Source organism: Cupressus sempervirens, chromosome 2 (assembly GCF_028749045.1).
Source record: "Cupressus sempervirens isolate cs-2001-9-10 chromosome 2, ASM2874904v1, whole genome shotgun sequence".
Lineage (NCBI taxonomy): Eukaryota > Viridiplantae > Streptophyta > Pinopsida > Cupressales > Cupressaceae > Cupressus > Cupressus sempervirens.
Window position 1 is genome coordinate 424726333 of NC_143119.1, and position 25357 is coordinate 424751689.

A 25357-nucleotide genomic window follows, 5' to 3' on the forward strand; every position below is an offset into this window, starting at 1 on the left:
TTTATTTTATGTTAAATTATTTTGACTTGTGCATATTTATAATATTAAAATTAAATGTAATTAAGTCAATAAACTATATTAATGATAATTAATGAATATTTTTTAAAAATATATAGATATTGTCAATTTAACACTAAATTGTCTTACATAATTTCCACATTTAGTTTATTTTAGAATTTATTAAATTTTTAAATTGTTAAAAAGATTTCAAATTAGTGATGTTACTATTGGTATGTTACATATTACAACAATAAGACAGCTCTTTAAAGACATGCTCAAAATAAGCTTAATAGATTTTTATCACAATCCAACACACAAATATTTTTCAAAACTTAAAAACAACAAAAAAATTAAAGATGGGAGAATTATTTCAATTATAGTGCATATTTCTAAAAAGCCTAGTCTAAGCGCTCACAATTTTCCCCACTCAAACCATAAAGCCCTATACATTTTTAAAGATCTAAATGCATTGCACCATTGGAGGAACTTTGATGCTTTGTGCCACTTGTTACTTAATGGCATTGGACATTTCTTTAATTATAATAATAGTACGTTTATATTGTGAGATGACAAGGTAAAATAATATAAGAATCGATTATTTTTCAATAAGATCTCTTCTATAAATTATATAATTTACTTTTAAAATTTAAAAAAATTCTGATACAATCCCCAACAAATTGATATGCCAGCAACAACATAATTGGGAGGGCCCCAAATAGCTCTCCCTAAAGGAAATGAACTCCCTCACTTATGTCTAAGTAGACCAGAGGGAATTGAACACTTTAGACCCAAAAATTTTCATCTTAAAATCCCCCATGATGATATCCGAAAAAGGAATGTTAGACCATTGTTTACCCTTTTTAGTTATGAATTGTTCAATATTATTTCTCACAAGAATTGTCATGCCCTAATTTACAAGGCAAAACACAACCACAAAAACAAATTTGAAAGGAAAACTAAAGATAAAGTGTATAGAACCATACTTGTTACGAATGTTCTATCGAACTGTAGGGTGTCTAGACAACAATTCATGTTTCCTTGTGGATGTTAGAAGATACTATTCGATCATCGAGTTTGGATATGATAAAGTTAAATGGTTGGAAAAGGAATTTGTTTTTATTTAATATCATGCACTACAAGTTTCCATGAGGTGCCATTTTATTTCCTAACATTATTTGACCATAATAGCTAGGTGATGTTATCATATCAAATTCGCATCCTATCCTTGAGGCGAGTCATTGCATATGCAATTGCATAACACAATTCCTGCATCAATGTTGTTTATATGGATTCCATAATTACTTTGTGAAGTGTGTTTATGATTTTCCTAGGTAACAACTATAGCTTGCTACATTTTATGTCCCATTTTGATCCTAAGTTATTATAGTAGGACTATTTTGATGGAAATTTTGCTTTATATCCTTTCACAACTTTAGCCAGCTAGGTGTTTTACAACTAGGTATTTAAATCATCTGTCATTTACTCATTATCCCTATCCTATAATGTAGTACTATTTACCAACTCTTTATTATCTATCCTCCACATTTCTATAAATGATAACCTCTAACAACTCATTTATTAATATTTCTATTTTATTTTATCATTATTATGTTTATCACTCTATTTTATCTTATAATTTTATTATTTTGTTTTATTACATTATCTTTTTATTTTTATTTTCTCACACATCATTATACTCTACTAATTCAATTATAGATTTAGCTACCATTTTAATTTTAACTACAAATTTAATAATATTTTAATATTTCTAACACTAAACTTACATGCTTTCTAATACTCTATTGCTTACTAACTTGAAATCTCTGCTAGTCTCTTTTATATTATTCAACGTACAAATCTCATTTTTAACCCACTTCCCTCTAAATAGATTCTTACATTTTCTTATTTTGTGCCTTAGTCTCAACATGTCCTATCTAACAGTTGTAAACCCATAACTTCACATGTTGCACTCTCTCTCTCTCTCTCTCTCTCTCTCTCTCTCTCCTCTCTCTCTCTCTCTCTCTCTCTCTCTCTCTCTCCTCTCTCTCTCTCTCTCCTCTCTCTCTTCTCTCTCTCTCTCTCTCTCTCTCTCTCTCTCTCCTCTCTGTGTGTGTGTGTGTGTGTGTGTGTGTGTTCGCGCACGCACACGCGTGTGTGTGTTCGCGCACGCACACGCGTGTGTGTGTTCGCGCACGCACACGCGTGTGTGTGCGCACATGTGAAGTTATTGGTTTACAACTTGTTAGATAGGACATGTTGAGACTAAGGCACAAAATAAGAAAATGTAAGAATCTATTTAGAGGGAAGTGGGTTAAAAATGAGATTTGTACGTTGATTTATATATTTTTTAATTTATTAGTTTATTTATTTTTTATTAGTATTTATATTAATCCCCCTTTTAGTATTTAACATTTAGAGAAAATGTACAAAATTATGTATCTTCAAAAGCAATACTAATCTTTACATAGCTATAATATGTCCTATGTAATCCCTATTGAGCAAACATAAATATAAAAAGAAAGTCTATTAACGAGTTTATTAAATGATAAATCAATTAATATCTAATTCAATAATTCTACTCCTAAGCTAGCATATCACTTATATTCTTTCTTTAACCACTAACTAATTATTTTCCTACATTCCAACTTTAGTATCACTTTACCTAATACCCTAATCCCTTAATACATATCTACATCTAAATTCATTTTCTAATTTTTCTTAAATTGTTTTCTTACTACTAACTACAACCTAAACCTAGAAGTACTCCCAATGTATTAACTTACTCTTACTACCCACCCCCCCACCTTTTTCCCTTTTAACTAACTTTTTTCTTCATCCTAACACTATCCCATTATCCCCAAAGTCTACCCTCTTCCCAATGCATCTTCTCCCTAAGTGGGTGTCCATTTCTCCTTGCCCAAGGTGGGGCACCTAGGGATGACTCCTTTGACTTTATGTCAGATGTAAAACATGGTTGCTACCCCAAGAATGTACACCTAGAAGGAAGTGTGGAAATTTTCAAAGTAATGGACATCCTTTTAAACAACTTAACCCAAGGTTTTTTTTTTTTTTTTTTTTGTCTTATTCCTAGGAGGAGACACCTTGGTGGGTAGTCCTGACTTCATGTCAATGAGTAGCCCCCTTTCCAAATCTTGTCACATGTGCCAAGATGAAGTGAAGGCACTTAGACTTGGAAGTTTAGTTTCTTTTTTAATATATATTGTTTTTTTTAACTTTATTCTTCCCCCACCCCCCCCCCCCCCCCCCCCCCCCGCCCAACCTTTTACATCTAACCTTCCTAATACCTTTGTTTGGAATAAAATGTGCTCCCCAATAAAGTTTTCTTTTGTCATTGCTTGTTGCCATGTGTGGGGAGCTTCAGGTGGCCAGCCTTAAAAAGGGGTCTAGATTACTTTTGAAAGTGATGTTTCCTAGGGAATGGTCTTACCTAGGAAGTGTCTAATCCAACCTTATTTAGTACCAAAGCATGCATATATCTATTTATTTGTTTATCTTTTTATTTTTTATCATTGCCAACATATTATATATATATATATATATATATAATATATATATATATATATATATATATATATATATATATATCTTTGGGTGTGACTTGTGCCTTATCTCTTTTAGTTAATTTTATTTAAATTTGTTTTTAAGGGATTCCAAGAATATTCCTTTGAATATTTTATAGGATTGTAATAGGAGAAGATTAGATTGTCATTCTTCATACATTTTCCAAAGAATGAAAAAGGTGTAGCTACAGGAGGTATTCTCAACAAGCTTAATGTATTTCTCTTCTTGCTTTTGTTAGGAGATCATGTTAGGAGTTGACAATGACCCGATTTGACTTCCTTAATAATTTTCAATTTGTAAGTTTGATATTGTTATAGCATCTACCTCACCTAAGGATCTATAGAACTTGGAATTCAAAGAGAACTAATGTTCATGCATATACAATAAGCTAATAATTTTTTCCCATTGTATTAAATATATAACCTAAAATTGTACAATACAATCATCCATATTAAATCAACTATATCAGAAGAAATCGTGTACACAACAACTATGCAATGTTCCTAACAAATCATTTATAGATCATCAAAAGAAAGAAGGTTTCATTTCATAACTTTCTCCCTATTACATCCAATCACATAATGTGGAAACTTACAATGAATATTTCCTTGCAAGTAACTACATACAATTTCTCAACTTTTCCTTACACAATTTCAACAATATACACTGATAAAAAAATCTATTTTCCATCAAAATGAAAAAACAATACAGACTTGACATCACAACACATTTGTGATGACATGGAAGATTGGTCTCTCTTTACACACTTGATTTTTCAACTTTGTTAAGGGTGAAACCCTAATATCTTCAAGAAATTCATCTTCACAAAACTCGCATACACACACAGACTAGGAACCATGGAGGCTCAACTCCCATCCTAGGCTTCTATGAAGTCACCCACCAAGCAGGGGAAACAATACCCGAATGGGATACACACACACACACCACTTGTCAATGCATGAAAACATATCACATAACACAAAACAATCCCTCCCATGGCTTGCACATTTCATTCACCATTGGAACCTTGAATATAGGGTGAAGGTGTGCTTTCAAAAAGGAGACTTTCCATATCACAACATATCTGCAATAAACAAATTTTCATGCCCTTTCAGGGCTTCCTCCATACTCCATTAACTTCCTTTCTACTCCATCTTTCCCTTATCACCTCCAAAGCAATATATGAATGAATATGGCATAAAATGGAGCCCATACTCCAAGGTTCTCAACTATATTTCAAGCCCAACTAAGCCCTTCACCCTAGACTTCTCTTCCCTTCCCAAAGGGTGAGTGAAGTCCTCAAACCCATAACAACACTTGATATTTAAAAAAAAAAACCAAAAATATCAAGAAAGAGATTCAAGAAAATTACATGAACACAATATATGTTCACACCATCACAACACAATAACAAAATCTACAACACCAAGATTCACTATACAATGCATGATCCCATAACAATTGCTCCATGCTTGCAAATTCAATATGCAATGCTAAAAGAAAGAACATGGTCATGGTTTGAACACCAACCTTGGTCCAATATAAGGGCTAATTTTTTTAGCAAAAACACTAAACCACTCCCTCTTACAAAATTGTCTCCATCTAAATTTTATATATTTGACTTAGAGGGAACATGGAAGAGAACACATGTGACAACTCAAATTTTGAATTGGTAGAAGAATGCATTGGTAAAGGGGCCCCCTAGGCTGTCTAGTCACTATTATGGTTAAAATTAGGTCCCTAACATGTTATACTATCACATGGGTAGCTCATTTTCACCTAAAAGACACTTTGGGACCACCTAATGACCCCTCAAAACCCTAGTCAAGTCTAAATTTCAAATTTCCTTTGATTTTGACCCATCTCATCCCTTCTCAAGTGGGTTTGCTTTACTCATCACAACATAATTAGTTTTAGGGTAAATTGCCACCATGAGAAAAACCCTAAATGACATGTCAATTGCACACAAATTTCACACGTGTCAAGTGACATGTAAAAGCTCATTCCACATCACCATGACATGTCCCTAATTCATCTTTATGATAAAACATTTCCACATACAAGCCAACTTAACAAGGCTTTTGAATCTTCCAAAGATTCTCCTTGGTTAAACTATGTTCACATAGGTTTGGAACTTGTTTCCCCCAAGAATTTCCATGATTCCACTTCTTGCACATTAAACTTGAGCATCAGTAGTCCAAGGAGGTCATATAAATATATGCATATAATTTGAAATGTTATGTAATCTTATTAACATAATTCAATTAAATTTTCTTTCATAAATAAATCATTCAAAATGTTAAAATATCAAAATCTACATATCATAAACCATCATAATCAAATCAACATTTATCTACATTTCACATTAAATCATAAATCATCATTATCAAATTAGCATTTATCTGCATATCACATTGTTAGTTCATGTTTTTTCAGAGTCGCCATTTTTTTGCTCATTGCTTTTGGTTTACTCTTATCTTTGTCATTTTAAGTTCAAACCATTGATTCTGTCAATTCATCAAACCCAAAAATGAAGTTATCCTTGTTTTCTTATATTTATTCAACTTCATTTTTTACCATATCCTTCCCCCCATTCAAGCTAATTTGTTAACCAAGTCCCCCCTTTTATAACCAGCTTGAACCAAATGTGTTTTATTTACAATCATCATTTTTTTGTAGTTTGGAAAGTGACTTGATATAATGGACAAGTTCCTTGTACCCCTTGAACCTTTTGTACCTTTTGTACCGACTTCAAAGGGCACTAAGCTGCATTAAACCTCTTGTACCAAAAGAACTAGTTCGCGGGTTCAATACTTCTTGCATTTCATTAGGACAACTTTCCTCGGAGGACCCACTTAACATATTGCATGACCACATAGTGCATGGGACACACAACAACTGGTTGCCTTGTCATGATTAACATGGTTGTGGGTGGTGTTATAATTTGAAACATAAGTACAAGAAATTAATGACCAAGTGATATTGTCATTAATAAGTATGCTAGAGTTTTGATTAAAGCTATGAAAGAAAAGATTTGGCATATGTAAAGAGGGATAATCATTTAAAGTACTTGACTCCTAATTTAATGCTAGTACCCTTTCTGCCTTGTCATCTTTCCTCCATGGCATGATAAAAATCACTTCTGTCCTTTACACAATTAATGCTCACATGCTTACTTGAAAAATGCATTAAAAGGAAAGTTTTCTTGTTTAAAAGGAAGGTATTAAGTTTCTTTTTCTGCTCAAAACAAGCAGTCGCAAGGGAGAAATGGAAGAAACCAGCCTTCTTTCATAATTGAAATGGTCATCATCTTCCAAGTAATTCTTTCATCTTCTAGTTATTTCTCCTCTCCCCTATGGAGTAAATCATAATTGAGGTTGTTTCCTTTCTTTGTATTCAAATATAGAGCTCTTAAAAATCATGAAGTCTACATTACATATATTTGGGAACACATGTAGTCTACAATGTAGGTCCCCCATTATAGCTGATACAAACATCGTAGGGGTTGATTTGGGAAGAATTTCAGAAAGATTATATGAAAGGAAAGCCCAACCTTTTTCCACTAAGGTATTAGACACAAACCTACTCATGGCTTCCACTTTCCCTCTAGCTTACCCATGCCCAGAGCTAATTCAAGAATGCATACACATGTACAATGTGTCCAAAGGCAATTTATTAAAGAAGGATGGAAGTGTCTTGTTGGATATCAATAGAGAGACTGTGTCTAGTTTATTTCACTTGGAAGAGCAACCATTTTTTGATCTCAACCTAGCCTTGTCTATGGCTAGGTTTGCCGAGAAAGCCAATGATTATAGAAGTTTCATAGCAAAATGTTGGACAGAAGCTTTCTACAAGGGTAGTTCAAGGTTACCCAAAACCTTGAAGAAAAGCCTAATGTCTGTTGAGGTTCAAGACATTATGGTTCTTTTGCATAGAATTTATGGTTCCCTTGATGTTTCTATTTTTGAAAATTGGATGTATTTTTATGTTCAAATTGTGTTAGAGGGTTCGCAATTTTTAGATTGGGCAAAACTAATTGCCAGCTCCCTCAAAGACTAGTTGAAAGGAGCCCTAAATTTAAAGAAAGATTTCTTCATATCGTCTTACTTGGTATACATGTTAGCTACCACTCAAGATTTACAGTAATTACCACATGAACCCTAGAGTAAAGAGATCACCATATATAGTTATTACCCCCTTTTACATAAAGATAAAGACTTAAATGATTTAAAGAGGGTTCATGATGTCTTCTCTAGAAAATTGTGTTTTAAAATGAAAAATTCTTTGTAGCACAGAGTTTCACCTAAGTCCCAAAGACTTGTCCAATCTTTTGGTAGCCCATATGTTCAATTCCCAAGGTATACATATTTGAGAATAGAAGGCTTTAAGGAAGAACCTGTGTATCTTCCTAGGTTTTCCTTTCATTATTTCATTTTAGCAGAAGTAGCATGGAAATTAATTTCTATGATAAATAAATTCTCAATGGAGGAAGCCTATGATATTTTTTTTCCACTTAAATTGGGCAAGCTAATGTGTGGAAGCATGGAAGATGCCAAATGTATAAGTTCTGATATGGTTAAAAAAAAATTTGTTATGTATCAAGCTAGAAAAATTTTTGACAACAAAGGCATCATCCATAGCCTATTTGATAGCTTAAAATCACACATGTTCCTGCTATGGAAAATTTTTGGGTAGAATGTACTGATGAGCTAGAAGTAAAAAAGAAAGGTTTATCCAGCTTTACCATCTCTAAAATTATCTTATTTCAATTGAAATTGGGAATAGATATCACAAGTATAGAAGACGATGGAACAGATATTCTAACCTTTAAGGAAATTGAACCTATAAATCTTGCCATAAATTGGGATTCTAAGGAAGAAGATGATATCCTTGAAATAATAGCTAATGTGTTTTTAAAAAAAAAATCTCGGTTGAAATTGAAAAAGGACACCCGTGCTAATGTCAAGGTTGATTCTATTTCTAATACTGGTCTCCCCCATTGCAAGTAGTAGAAGGTCCTCTAGAATTTTTGAGAAAAGGCTCATAATCATCCCCTTGTGCAAAAAACCCATTCCAGTAGGAAAGCTAAAATATCATCTCCAATAAACCCTTGTTAAGTTATTTAGGTTGACAATGAGCAAAGCAAGGACAAAGGCAAAGAACTCATTGACAATAGCTAGAGAGTTCAGATCACTATGGGTTCATCTCCTCCAAGGGTACAGGCCATGACTACTCCAGAAGGGGCTACAAGATCATGATGGGATGCTACCACTAAGAAAATTCTTGTGGCCTTGATAAAAATGAAAAGGAGTATGGTTCCTATTTCTTTTCCTATGTATGACATTGTAAGAAAGTACACTAACAAGGCTCCCAAACCCAAGAGGACCAAAAGCACTGCAAGGATAACTTTTGACAGTGCAACTGGGAGAAGCATCGCTAAAGTGACTACTTATAACCATAAGGAGGGGAGCGAAAAAATTGGATTTGATCAATTTTGAGGTTACATCCACCAACCTAGGGGTAATGACCCATGAAACAAAGGAACACTAGGTAGAAGCCTTCACTAAACAAATTGTGTGGCAATCACAAAAGGATGGAATTGAAAAGAAAAGGTTGAAAGCTGAAAAAAATGTGATGGAAAAGTACATAAGTTCCTTAAAAGAACAAAGCTATGTCCCTAGTAATCATTCACAAGCTACCTTTGATTCCCATGCTCCTAAACATTAGTAATTACTAGAAGATCTAAAAAGGGGGAAAATGACAATGTTCGTGGTGTCTAGTTGGATAAGATTGGTAATGAGTCAAGTTGCCAAACTTATGAAAAAATTGCATGAGATTGTTTCCCTAGCAGGAATTGCTCTGAATGAATCTCGTGCTCAATCTGGGACATGGAAAACTAAATTTAAAAAATTATCAACCATGGTATCTCAGCTAGTAGAAGTAGAAGAATTTGGGACAAAAGAGTTCCTTCAAGAAAAACTGCTACAACATGTAGATGCAAGTTTAATTCAAGTTCTAAGGAAAAATATTGCCTAGAGAGTGTCAAACTACACTTCTGCTATATCAAGAATGCAATCTTCTGAAAGCGATTTCAAGGCATTACTAGAGTAGGTAGAAAGAGTCTTCTAGTTTATCGGTTCACCCTTGCCTAGCGCCCTTAAAGAAGGAAGTTTTGATGTGGAGGCAATTGTCAAAGAACATGAGGAACGTATGAAGTCTATTAAGGACAAAATAGACCTCACATCATTCGAATTCTCCATAGTGGAAAAAAGTGAAGTGATGGCTAGAACCTATACCTTGTGCCTACCAGGCTACCTAGACATGGTGAACAAAATTAATTTGGGTAGAGACATTTGAAGAAATTGTCTTCAGAGCATCAAGAACCCAAACACAACTACCATGATTGAGTTCATGAATGCATTTAGAACGTGGAAGCTGGTGCATGGTCAAAGAGATGTTGAAGGAGAGGAGGAGGAAGAAATCGCTTGATCATTTTGTGGTTATTTTATATTTTATGTTAATTTTCTCGAAAAAAATTAGCTATGGTTCTTATCAATTGAACTCTAGGTCTGCATGTCAATTTCTAATGTTGGTTTTCATAACTACTTTTAACTATCCAAGAATTGGGTTTTCAGGGAGATTCTTGGATAGCTAATTATTTAAGCTTAAGACCCAATAGTATTAGGGGTTGGCAGTTTTTGATGGATATCATACTGTGACCAATTCGTTTCAAGTTTTATATTTTCATGCAACTTTTCTATGTTTTTCCAATTTTATATATATATATATATGAGAAATATTGTTCTTTGAAAGGAAATATTTAAATGTTCAAAGATGTATGCTTTGAAATACTTCATTATTGATTTAATATTGAATTAGTATTTAATAATTTGAATGTTTTCTCATGTCCTAGATGTTTCTTCCCTCGTGGTGTTTTTTCCTCAAATTTGTTTAATCTCTGGAACATGATTGATAGAGAAAATGTGTGTTCTTTTTCTTGTATGTATGCATCTTTATTTTATCATTATTATTTAGATTATTCCCCCTATCCAAGAATAGAAGGGAAACCTTATTACTTTCAGGTTAAAAGTAATCTTCTTTTAAAAAGTGGTTTTGATTGAAAATTCAATAAGGGAGCTAAACCTTACTAAAAGTCAAAGAGGAATTTTGAATGTTAAAATTCCTCCACTATTGGAATGTTGTATTTGTCTTATGAACTCAGGCATAGAATCTTTTACTCCTTTTCTATAATTTAAAAGACAAATATGCTCACCAATAGATTTTTGGTGACTCTACTAGGGAGTCAATTGGAGAAGACTTAGTATTACACTAGTTAAAAAGTTTATATTATGGTCCAACATGGTACTCCCTCATTATGATGTTTTCCCTGTTTTGCAACAAAAAATTAGACTTAATGATACCTAAGAAGATATCATATCTGATTTGAATGCATTAGCTTGGAAAGAGAGAACAAGAAATCAACAATATTTTCAAGTTGGCCAAGTTCTTGAAAGAGAAGAAGAAATTGGTAAATAGCTGAGAGGAATCCCTATGGTTCAACAAGCTACCATAGTAAATAGATTGGCCCAAAGACCAGCATAAAATTGAATAAAAAAACCAATAAAATTTGGTTAGAAAGAGATTCACAAGAGTGTACATGGAATGAGGTCTTAGTGATGATGACTTCGAGGCTCTTGAATTGATTGATTTCAAACTTGATCATACCCATAAGAGGAAAAAGAAAGTAAAGTCACTTAGCAAACTTGCCTCCCCACCACCATCACAAACTCCCATATCTCTAGAAGCTTTTGAAACCATTGATATCTTCATACCTACTATTCTAAACATCCAACCTCTAAATATTATCCCTCTCACTATGGCTTTTTGGGGTCAACAAAATGGACCACTCCAACTTGGAGAAAATCATGGGGCTATGCCCAAAGGTGTTAAATATCTTTTACCTAAGTTTAGTGGAAATGGAAAAGTTTTGGCTAAGGATCACCTAAGCTCTTTCAAAGCGGCTTGTGGGACTATAGATGTCCCTAGTAAAGATGTCATAGTCTGACTCTTTGTTCAAACATTTATTGATGTCACTGCTGATTGGTTTAATCACCTTCCCCATGCCTCCATAACCAATTGTGATACCATGACTTGTGCCTTTGAAGCATGTTTCAAAACTCCAAGTGATGGGAATTCTCTCCTAATTAAATTGTCCCAACTAAAGAAAGAAATGGATGAACCCATGAGAGAATTTGTAGCTAGATACAATGAACTTTTAGAAAGGATTCTTGTAGCTTGAAGATATAATGCAGAAAACTAGAAGGGATTCTTTATAGGAGCAATGCCTCTAGAAATTTCTTTTCATATGAGAAGAAATATACCTATCAACCTAGCCGCTACCCAAAGGTTAGCCATTGAATTGGAAGATGATCTAATAATAGCAGGGAAATGGAGAAGAGATGTTCAGACCTCTAATCCTCAAACTTCCACAAGTACAGACCCTGTGGTCTAGAGATTAGTTAATGATGTTATTACACTGAAATGGCAGCAAGGCAGACCTAGTATCTACCCAAATCAATATCAAAATTAGTTTGGATGAAACACTTCACCCACAAAACAAGGTAAACCTACTTCTGAATTGCCTGGTCTATAGAGTAAGTTGCAAATTGAAGCTCCTCCCCATAAAGAGGTGATGTGATCATTCCATCTCACCACTGATCATGATGGTGAGACTTGTACAGATTAGCTAATACATTTGAGAATGAAAGAAACTGAAGGTCAACATAAAATTTTCACTAAACTTGAAATAGACTCACTCGAAACAAGTACCTCACATACTTTCTTTTTGGAAAATGAATGTGATATAGATGGAAATGGAGAAGTTTTTCTAGCCACAAATGACCCTACATGCTCTATGATGACCAGAGGGAAAAGAGCTTCCAAATTTCATTCTGGGACAAACTTGAATCCACAAGGCATAAAAGTGAAAGACTCGTCTCAATGTCAAAGATCCCACAAAAGGAATGGAAAATACTTCTCCTAAGAAAAATATTGTGAATCCTAGTTCTTCTAATTCCTTTGATATAGTTTATTTTTGTAAATCTTCCACTATTACTATATCTACTACTGATTATTTAAAAAAAAATCCTTAAGAACTAGATAGACTTGTGGATTTCATTAAAGGTGGGTCATGTAATACTTCACAACTCATTGGTGAAACCTATAACTCTGTCGAGACACCTGTCTCAACCAATGAGCCTATCCAAGAACAAGCTATCAATTCCAAAAATGCATGATATTGGAGACTGATGGCCAAAATAGAAAACCTAATCCATTTTGTATTTCTCTATTACTCAATGGAAGGAAACTCAGCAATTGCATTATAGATTCTGGTGCATCTGATCACATAATGCCTTCTTCTATCGCTAAAGCTTTGGGCTTAACCTTCACTAAAAATTATGCGAAGTGCTAGTCTATGGATGGTAAATAGGTACCTCTGATAGGCCAGGTGAAAGATGTGCAAGCAGTTTTAGTAGCATATCTAGATAAAAGGTTGAAGCTGACTATATTAGTGGCAGAAATACCAACAAGCTATGGATGTTACCCAGTAGAACTTTTTGTAGAGATATGGATGGTGAAATAAAGATGGATTGGTCTAAGGTAGTTATTCCTATGGGGAATGAGAAAGTTTGACTACCTCCTAAAGAGAAAAATAAGTACACAATTTTCTCTTCAGATGACCCTAAATCTCATATTTTACACCAAGAATGTAATTTCAGTAACTACTATATTTAATCTAAAGAAGAAGTAGAACATTTGGAAGGAAATGAAACATGGAGTATGGAATTTGATGAAAGCTAATCTAGTGTTGGATCAAGAGTAGGTGTAGTTTTTATATATCCTTAAATGTGATATCTTGACTCATTCTTTCAAATTGGATTTTCACAATTCTAATAATACTTCTGAGTATGAGGCCCTTCTTCTAGGATTTTATGAAGCAAAGTTAAAAGGAATAAGATCATTAGCAGTGAAAGGGGATGTAGCATTAATTGTAAAACAAGTAAGAGGTTCATATGCAGTAAAAAATGAACATCTCAAACAATATCAAAATTTAGTATGGGACAATATTGAATCCTTTGATGCATTCAGTATCAAAGTGATACCAAGAAGTGAGAATTCTAAGGTAGACTCCCCTACTGTATTAGCTTCTTTACTACTCCCACATTCAAAATTGCACCAAAACGAGTATAGAATTGAAATGATCTACCACCTAAATGTACTAGACAATGTAAATCATTGGCAAGTCTTTGACAATGATAAAGACATTGAACAATTCCTAGCTTATGTAGGATGCTTCATGTTTTGAAGGGTCATTGGAGATATTGAATAAAGGATCATTGGTTCCTCCTAACAAACAAGAAATGATCCAATTTAAAGGAAATACAATTCCTCGTGGCCTAGTTTCTCTTGAAAACATGTTTTTGTGAAAAAATAAAGGCTTTATACAGAGAAAAGGCCTAGAGCTTGGGGTGGATAAAGAATATGATAAGATTAACATTGGTGATGGTAATGATAAAAAATGAATTTCTATCAAGAAAACCCATTCTTTAGAAAAAAAGAATCAACTTAAATCATTGTTAATGGATTTTAGAGATGTTTTTACTTGTAGTTTGTTGGAAAAGATTTAAAAGCCCATGAATGAAGAGTAATGGAATTGGTAAAGAATGTTTTCAATCATTGTTTTTCCATTGATGTCAAACTTGATACTTGCAGGAATGACAATTACTTTAGTGATCCAAATACTATTAGTTGGTTGATTGACAAGGAGGGGGCAATCACTAAGATGTAACTAGAGTACCTAGAGAAAGGTTGAAGTTATGATGTTGTAATGAAGTATAAGGATCAGCTAAGCCATTGATGAAATAATGTATTGATGACATACTCTAAGAGGATGGACACATTGAGATACATCAAACATGTAAGGATTAACTAAGTTCATTAGAAAGATCCGAACAAGCTAGTTAGAGCCGAACAAATTCTCAGTTAAGTCGAGCAAGTTCAACTTTAGTATAAGTTGAGTGATTACTCAGATGTCGAGTAACACAGAATCCTTCAGGTGCCGAGTAGTAGAAAAAGATAATGGATTCCAAGTAAGTTTTCAAGTGCCAAGAAAATACAAAATGCTTCAGGTGCCGAGCGCTAGTAAATAGCATTAAGAAGCCAAGTAACACAGAAGGTGTCGAGCATCAGTAAACCAATAATGCCAAGTTGTTGCATTATTTGTTAAGACAAGATTCGCCAGATCAGTAGCGATAAGGTTGTCACATCAAATTTTGTGAAGTAGTTGGAAGTTATGAATGATGAGTAGATTTCACAGAATTCTATGTAATCCATGCAAACCAATCCAAGGCGAATGCTAATGGATTTATCATGAAGTTTCTAGAAGAAAAAATTTGGCAGGAAAAAAAATACCATTTTTTAAAGAGAAAATTAAGATTTGAGCAGGAAATGAAGAACATAACTTCTTTATAAGGAGTTACAAGTCAGAGATCAAGTGTGTGTTCAAGAGAGGGAATTGGTCATAAGTGTGATTATGCAAAGAAGCCAAGAAGAGTAAGAACAGACCATCAAGACTCTGAGTTGATCAAGTCACCAGAGATTGCATTGGCATAATGAGTGGAAGAATTCAAGGAGACAGAGCTTGAAGGGAGAACAAGTTGTTATCACTGCAAGGAAGAGAAGCCAAGCAAAGAAAGGAATTGAAGAGTGATCTAAAATCTACACAGTTAGGGTTGCAATGTAAATCAGGTCAAATCCATTCTAATACTTTCTTATGATTGTATTAGATATTGAAACCCTACATTGCTAGGTTAGCTTAATAGCTAGGTGGATAAGCCTCAGGAAAAGGATAAAGAGATCCCCAGGAGAAGGACAAAGAGATCCTTAGGAGAAGGGTAAAGAGATCCTTAAAGAGAAGGATAAAGAGTTCCTTAGGAGGAGGATAGGAGATCCTTAGAGAGGGATGAAAGATTCTTTTGAGAAGGTGACTGCAAATCCCATAGATTTGGGTGAGCCAAATAGCTCTATGTGAATCCTTTAATAGGGTGACATTCCAAGTTGAATGTTCTTAAATCCTTTAACAATGTGTTGTAGCCTTTACCAGGGCAGGCCTTTAATGGGGCAAACCATCAGAAGTGGTTGAAATCAATTCCGTAGTTATTTTGTGGGTATCATCCCCGCTCCAGTTTTACCTTCTTATTCTTGGAGGGTTTCTGGGTTATCAAATCCTTAGTGTTATGGTGTGATGCATGTTTACTTTTCATGATTGTTTAATGTTCAATTCCATGCATGATAATTTCAGTTATGTGCCATTAAGGATTTGTAGAAAAAAATTTATTGGACATCATTGGACCTTGAATAACTGATTCACCCCCCCCCCCCCCCCCCCCCCTCTCAGTTATTCTAAAGAATTATAACAGGGGTTATGATGACCTAAAGAACTTCAAGAATGGAGAGCACAAACATTCCATTCCCTTGAAACCAGAAGCTATCACTTTCAGACAAAAGTTGACAAGTTATAATCCTAAAGTTTTAGGAGCCATCTTCAAGGAGGTAGAAAAGATGCTCATAGTAAGAATTATTTACCCTATTCACCATTCTACTTGGGTGGCCAACATTGTGCCAATGTGAAAGAAAAATGGAGAAATAAGAATTTGTGTAGGCTTTCCCAATCTAAATCAAGATAGCCTTAAAGATAATTATGCACTTCCCATTATGGAACATTTGTTATAAAAAGTAGCAGGATCAAAAATGATGTCAATGCTTAACAGTTTCTTTGGTTATAACCAAATCTGTGTAGCTAAATTTGATCGACACAAGATGGCCTTTGTAACTCCCTAGGGTACATTCACCTACAATAGGATGCCTTTTGGTCTCAGTATTCTAGTGCCACATTTTAGCGAGCAATGAACTCCTTTTTTAAGGATTTGAGAGATAAAAGTATTGTGATTTATCTAGATGATTTTACAATATTCTCTAAAAAGAGGATAGATCATTTGAGAGATTTATCCATGGTCCTCCAAAGATGCAAAGAGCATGTGATATCCTTGAATCCTAAGAAATTGATTTTCTTCATTGAAGAAGGAAAATTGCTAGGACACACCATGTCTAAGAAAGGTATTCAAATAGACCATGAGAGATTAAAGGAAATTCAACAATTAAGCCTTCCAATGAATAGAAGTGGAGTCAAGTCTTTCTTTGGTCATGTTAACTTTCTTTAGGCTTTTGTGTTGGATTTCACTAAGCTCACCAAAGACATAATCAAAATGATGTGTGAGAAGGAAGTTTTCCAGTGGAATGCAGAGGGTAAGAAAGAATTTGATGAAATCAAGAAATCTATTGCTTTGGCTCCTACTCTAGTTACTCCTGACTTTAAAAAAGACTTCATCATATATTGTTATGCATATGAGCATACTTTTTCAGGTTTCTTAACATAGAAAAAAAATCAAGGTAATGAATTTCCTGTTGCATTTATGAGTGTACCTCTAAAGAAACATGAATTAAATTATTCACTCATTGAGAAACAAGCTTTTGCGATGGTCAAGGTTCTTAAAAAATTCAAGTACTATATTTTTCATTCTCATTTAGTTGTTTATGTTCCTAGAACTGTTGTAAGAAGTTTTTTAACTCAACAAGTGTTGGGGCTAAATAAAAGGGCCACTTGGGTGGTTAAGTTGCAAGAATATGGCATTGAAATAAAACCAATAAACTTAATGAGAGGGAAGGGTTTGTGTAAATTAATTGCTGAAAATATTGTTATTGCAAATGAGAAAAAATAATTGCCTCAATATTTTTTTGTAGGCCTCACAAATTCATGGTTTTCCAAAGTAACATACTATTTAACATATGGGGACTGTCTTGAAGGAATGTCACCCAAGGAGAGAATAAATTTGAAGCTAAAAGCTGCAAAATATGTAATTTCTCAAGATGTGCTATATAAGAAGGGAATAGATGGAACATATTTGAGGTGTGTTGATGAAGGTAAAAAAAAAAAAATTACTCAAACCATTCCATGAAGAGGCATGTGGTGGTCACCTTTCCTCATTAGTCACAGCTTTCAAAATTTTAAGAAATTGTTTCTATTGGCCTAACATGTTTTGAGATGCTTATTTGTATGTCAACGACTGTGAAAAATGTAAGCTATTCACTAGCATCCCTCAGACTAGTAGTTATTGATGAACCTTTTAAACAATTGGGTATTCATTTTATTGGACCTATAAATCTAATGTCAAGTGCAAGACATATGTTCATCCTAATAGTAACTGATTATTTTACCAAGTGGGTTGAAGCTATACCTACCGAGAAAGAAAATACTCAAGTGACATGTGATTTTCTTCTAAATCATATTTTGGTAACATTTGGGGTTCCCACTAAAATTTTTGTTGACAATGCATCCTATTTAACTTATGAAGATATCACTCTTTTATGTTATGAGAATGGAATTACCTTGGCACATGCTTTAGACTACTTCCCACAAGGTAATGGCCAAGCTAACTTGAGCAATAAAAATTTGAATTCCATCATGAAGAAATTAGTGAGTGATAATGGCAAGAATTGGCATAAAAATTTATATGAAGCATTATGGGCAGATAGGACTTCCCCTAAGACGTCTATAGGGATGTCTCCTTTTGAACTAGTATATGGAATTAATGTAGAGATATCACTGCCATTGAATCTTGCAGCTGTGAAACTACAAACCGCCATTGAAGATGCCTATTTTTAATCATCCATGGAGAAAATGAATCATGTACCTAACAAAACTAGAAGAAGAGAAAAATAAAAAGGTAGACTAGATCACAAAACATCAAATAAGGGTGATGAAAGTCTTTGATCAGAAAACAAGATCGAGAAAGTTCATGCCAAGTGATAAAGTTCTTTTGTGGGATAAGCAAAATGAGAAGAAAGGAAGTCATAGAAAATTTGAATCATTATGGAAAGGTCCTTTCAAGGTAATTAAGTCAGTTGGTCTTAGTGCAGTGAAACTATCATATCTAAGTGTAGAAGCCTTGCCCTATACTTATAATGAGCAAGATTTGAAATTGTTCAAATTTTAGAGAAAGTTTCTCTTCCTTTGTACATATTAAGCCTAGGTTCCTACTTTGTTTCTCTTTTTTCTTTGTTTCCCTTTGTTCTTCATGGTTTTTCATTTTATTTTCTCACCTTAGGTCTACAAACCAAGAATTTGAGTTCTTTATTTTCATGTGAAAATCGGCCCCTAGACGAAGCTGATGTTAGTTCATGTTTTTCAAACTCACCATTTTTTTCCTCATTTGGTTTTCTCTTGTCTTTGACATTTTAAGTTTGAACCATTGGTTTTGTCAATTTGTCAAACCCAAAAATGAAGTTGTGTTTCTTTTCTTATATTTTTTCAACTTCATTTTTAGCCATATCCTTCCCCTACCCTTCAAGCTAATTTGTTGACCAAGTCCCCCCTTTTATAACCAGCTTGAACCAAATGTCTTTTATTTCAAAGCATTGGTTTGTTGCAGTTTAGAATGAGACTTTCTATAATAGGTACAAAGGGAACTAAGCCACATTGAACCTCTTGTACCAAAGGAACTAGTTCTTGGGTTCAATACTTCTTGCATTTCATTAGGAAAGCTTTCCTTAGAGGAACCACTTGATATATTGGATGACCATGTGGCACATGGAACATGCAATAGCTAGTTGAAATGTCATGATTAACATGGTTGTGGGTGGTGTTATGATTTGAAAGGTAAGTATAGGCAATTTATCATTAATAAATGTGCCAAAGCTTTAAATAAAGGTGCGAAAGTAAAGATTTGGCACATGTAAAGAGGGATAATCATTTAAAGTACTTGGCTCCTAATTTAATGGTAGTACCCTTTCCACCTTGTCATCTTTCCTTCACAGCATGTTAAAAATCACTTTTGTCCTCTACACAATTAATTATCACATCCTTCCTTGCAAAATGCATTTAAAGAAAAGTTTTCTTGTTTAAAAATAAGGTATTAAGTTCCTTTTTCTGCTCAAAAAAAATAGTCACAAGAGAAAAATGGAGAAAACCAACCTTTTTTCATAATTGAAATGCTCATTGTCTTCTAGGTAATTCTTTCATCTTCTGGTTATTTCTTCCTCTCCCACATGGAGTAAATCATATTTGAGGTTGTTCTATTACTTTGTATTCAAATATAGAGCTCTTAAAAATCATGAAGTCTATATTACATATATTTGAGAACACTTGTAGTCTGCAATGTAGGTCCCCCATTATAGTTGATATAGACTTCTTAGGGGTTGATTTGGGAAGAATTTCAGAAAGATTGTGTGAAAGGCTAGCCCAACCTTTTTTCACTAAGGTATTAGATACAAACCTACTCATGGTTTCCACTTTCCCTCCAGCTTACCCATTCCCAAACCTAATTCAAGAATGCATACACATGTACAATGTGTCCAAAGGCCATATACTGAAAAAGGATGGAAGTGTCTTGTTGAATATCAATAGAGAGACCATGTCTGGTTTATTTCACTTGGAAGAGAAACCATTTGCTGATCTCACCCCAGCCTTTTCTAGGGCTAGGTTTGCCAAGAAAGCCAATGATTATAGAAATTTCATAGCAAAAATTTTTATAGAAGCTTTCTACAAGGGTGGTTCGAGGTTACCAAAACCTTGAAGAAAAGCCTAATGATTGTTGAAGTTTAGGACATAATGGTTCTTTTGCATAGAATTTGTGGTTCCCTTGATGTTTCTAATTTTGAAAATTGGATTTATTTTTATGTTCAAATTATGTTAGAATGTTTTCAATTTTTAGATTGGGCAGAACTAATTGCCAGCTCCCTCAAAAACTAGTTGAAAGGTGCCCTAAATTTGAAGAAAGATTTCTTCATGTCATCTTACTTGATATACATTTTAGCTACCACTCAAGATTTGCAACAATTGCCACATGAACCCTAGAGTAAGGAGATCACCATATATAGCTATTGCCCCCTATTACATAAAGATAAATACTTAAATTATTTTACGAGGGTTCATGATGTCTTCTCTGGAAAATTGTGTTTTGAAATGAAAAAAAAATTGCAGCACAAAGTTTCACCTGAGTCCCAAAGACTTGTCCAATCTTTTGGTAGCCTATATGTTCAATTCCCAAGGTTTACATATTTGAGAATAGAAGGTTTGATGAAGAACCTCTGCATCTTCCTAGGTTTGTCTTTGATTGTTTCATTTTAGTGGAAGTAGCATGGCAATTAATTTCTATGATAAATAAATTCTCAGCGAAGGAAGCCTGTGATATTATTTTTCCAATTAAACTGGGCAAGCTAACATGTGGAAGCATGGAAGATGCCAAATGCATATGTTCTAATATGGTTAAATTTTTTTTTGGTATGTATTAAACTAGAACAAATTTTGATAGCAAAGGCATCATTCATAGCCTATTTGATAGCTAGGTTAAAATTACACATGTTCCTGCTATGGAAAATTTTTGGGAAGACAATACTGATGAAATAGAAGTAAAAAAGAGAGGTTTATTCAGGTTTACTATCTCTCAAATTATCTTCTTTCAATTGAAATTGGGAATATATGTCACAGGTATAGAAGATGATGGAACAGATATTCTAACCTCTAAGGAAATTGAGCCTATAAATCTTGCCCTAAATTTGGATTCTAAAGAAGAAGACAATATCCTTGAAATAACAGCTAATGTGTTTAAAAGGAAAAAATCTTGGTTAAAATTGAAAAAGGACACTCGTACTAATGTCAGGTCTGATTCTATTTCTAATACTAGTCTCCCCATTGTAGGTAGTAGAAGGTCCTCTAGAATTTCTGAGAAAAAGGCTCATAATCCTCCCCTTGTGCAGAAAACCTATTCTAATAGGAGAGCTAAAATGTCATCTCCAGTAAGTCCTCATCAAGTTATTCAGGTTGATAGTGAGTAAAGCAAGGACCAAGGTAGAGAACTCATCAACAATAGCCAAAGAGTTTAGATGACCATGGGTTCATCTCCTCCAAGGGTGCAGGCCATGACTACTCCAGAAGGGGTTGTGTAATGTCCCACCCGAAGATCCTTGGAACAAGGATTCGATACAGGCCAAGATATTTTTTTTTACAAGTATGAATGCACATGACATCATACATGGATCACAAAGATCACAACGGAAGACTTCACCACAATCTCGGCAACCAACGGATCTTCGAACACCACTACCAAACTAACACACACAAACAAAGCCAACAACAACCATGCACAAGATGAGGGCTCGAAGAAACCATCACACATCAACAAAACACCTAGCTAGGGTAGACTGTAAAATCCTAAAATTTGGCTAAGTCTGAAATCCTAAAACCCTAAAAATTGGCTAAGTCTAGATTTCTAAAGCCCTAAAATTTCCTAGAATCTTTATCTTATCTCGGAGAGGTCTGAAACCTATCTCAAAAGATTCATTGCATATATTAAAATATATCTTAAGTATAAGAAACATATACTTAAATGATATATTTTAAACCCCATAGAAAGACTATTTTGAACTAGAAAGGTGTGAAAACCAATAAGGTGTCCAAAAACAACTTTCAAACCTTCCTCGGCCAAGCCTAACTACCCCTTGTTTCTCATGTGAGAAAGTGCACTAGTCTCAAATTTTGTGTGAGATCTTGCATCACTTCGCACGAGAAAGTTCATGGCTTTTCACAAAGATTCTCTGCACACCACATGAGGACTTGCATCCCTGCACGAAGAAATACATTCTCACATGAGGAAGTACATTCTCACAAAAGGAACTACCTTTCCACATGAGAAAACACATCAGTGCGACAACAGAACAAGACTAAAAAGCATAGAAACATTAAAACCTCCACACCGACGAGTGTCAGATCCACGTAGATCGAGAAATGAACACTTGAGAGCATAAACAACAAGAAAGAGGAACATCTAACCATCTAAACCAAAGCATTAAAGAACATAGTGAATGCAACATCACAATGAATAGAAGTAACATTGCAATGTACAAAAATAACATTGCAACAACTAAACAACCAAACTAAGTACGCAGTTCCTCCCTACCGTCAATAGCATCATAAGACCATCGTGGGTCCTAGCCATCCCTCATGTGTAACATTCCAAGCCATTGATTAGATCATCAGTACTATTAGAATAGGGACATCACTACTAAAACATGCTACAATAGAAGCATAAGGAAATCTAACATGCTAGTGGTAGAGCATAAGATACTCCAATACAACAATTTACATCATCTAGGCATATGCTAAACATCATAATATAGGAATGCATCAATTAAATTAACATCATATAAACATGATATCCAAGCATTCCAATGAAAACATAAATCACAAGAAAGCATACTCCAGAACCTGAAGTACCACATGAAAACATCCAGCAACGGTCACACTAGGATAAAAGACCATCTTTGTACACCAGTCCCTAGTAGTGGTGAAGGTAGCTATGCCTCCCAACCACATGGCAACCATAGGTCCACACCCACTGTGTTGATGGAGATAAAGATCCAACCACAAACACACAAAAACAAAATCCATGGGTAACACTCACGCTAGATAGTATGATGGCTATAACCAAGAACCTAAGACAATGCAAGGAGTAAAGGTCCTAGTCAGACACTCAATAGGCTACTAAGTAGGGGCTGACATCATGGAGAGTCACTTGAAATGAACAAGCCCAAGCTCGGATCATGTGTCCTCAAACTTAAATGGGTGCTCACATATTGTTTCCTCGAACTTAATTGGGTGCTCACACATTTTATTATCTTAAATTTTATTAACACTCACATTTTAATTTGGTTATCACTTACTTAAAAATTCCTATCCTCTGTCAACCTCCAACGCCATAACCACCGAGCTACAAGATAGAAGCCCCCTCCAGATGCTACCCTACCCTACCCATGATCATCCTATGACAAGTGCCCGTGGGCATGCATACTCCCATCCCAACCCCAATGATCACAACTTTTGGAAGTACCACAGAAGATAGGGCCTCGCAAGTCACTCAAAAAATGTATGTGCACGTACTCATGTGTGATGCACTACCATCACAAAGATCATAACACAAGGACAGGATGAGAACACAATGCAAAATATAACACCCAACTGAAAGTAACAAAAGAGGATGGATTCTACACAAATCTCAAAGCTAATAAAACCATACATCGTAAAATCACTCAACCGACCTCAATCCAAGAGTATGGATTCTACATGAATCCCAATGATGCAACAAGACCAAACATCATGAACTCACTCAACCAGCCTCAATGTGGGAGCATGGATTCTACATGAATCCTAGTGTCCACAAAACAAAAGCAAAGGTCCAAAAGAAGCCATAACAACAGGTATAAAATCACTCAACTGAACACAAAGTCAAGAGTATAAGTGCAACATGCATCCCAATGCAACATACAAGTGCAATAGTAGGCTGACTGATATCCAAACAAATCATCCAGGTCCACAACCCACCTTGTGCCAAGAAAACCTAAGAAAATAAGGCAGTACACAAAACGAGGTAAAAACCTAAAAAATTTGGAAAACTTCAAAATTAAAACCCATTTGGCCTTTGGGTACAAAAACCTCAAAAATCCAAAAATAATCAAGTTTAGACACCGTATGAAACAATGGCTAGCATAACAGCGTAAAACCCCAAACCCTCATCTCGAAAAATAAGAAAATGTTTGTACCCACCCAACTGGGTAGAACTAGCATACAAAAATGGAGGGGAGCACTAGTTCTCAGCCTCCAAATAAATGGCTACCAAAAGCAGAAGCAGAAATGGAGCTGAACTAATAAAATAGGAGAGCCCTACCTTGCAGCCAAAAGGGCAAAATAGAAAACTGAACTAGAAACTAAAAAGCCCACAGAAGTGGCTGAAAATTGTGACAATCCAAGGTCTCCCCGAGCTGGATCCAATGAGCTCAACTTCACGATGATCCCATGCCCATAGCTCCCAGAATGAACAAAACAATAAATCCTCATGAAGAGGATTTTTGAGGTTTACTCTCCAACTTTCTAATTCAAAAGTGAGAAGTGAGGAATTAAATTCCTTTTTGGATGCTTATTCACTTTTCAAGTGAATAATTGATTAGGGCATTTAACAACCCAACCTAGTTAAACTCTGAATCAACCTAAACGAAAATAGGCTATTCCTAGAAATAGGAATTAATCTAGGAAAAGCTACCAGAAATTAAAATAAATCAAACAAAAAGCCCAAAAACCCAAAAACATAGAAATCTCCTTAACAACTTTTGTGACAATGCGAAACTCTAAATGCACAAACACGCTCACTAGTCTAATCACATAATGCAAATGAGTTCGGATCTAATAATCACAGAAAGGTAAAAATAAGGATACATCCACCATACAATGACGACATTGGTAACATATGAATGGTTGAATCCTTAACTCCATGTGCCACTACTAGGGATATAAATCTTGCACACTAAATAATGCGATCAAGTGCAATTGCATATAATAACATAGCCGAAGCAATAAATGAATTAGTTCACCTAATTTAACCATTTATTTAATTATATTAAAATAATCTATTTACATCAATCACATTCGCATAAAGCATAACAAAACAGGAATGATGTAAATAACCATAGCATTAAATCCATCACATAACATAATCAAAGATATGTCCAAATATCGAATAATCAAATATCGTCATAAAATACATGGTCCTCTCAAGATGACATCATCATGCAATATGGTCAACTAAATAGCATAGTGGTCTAACATCTA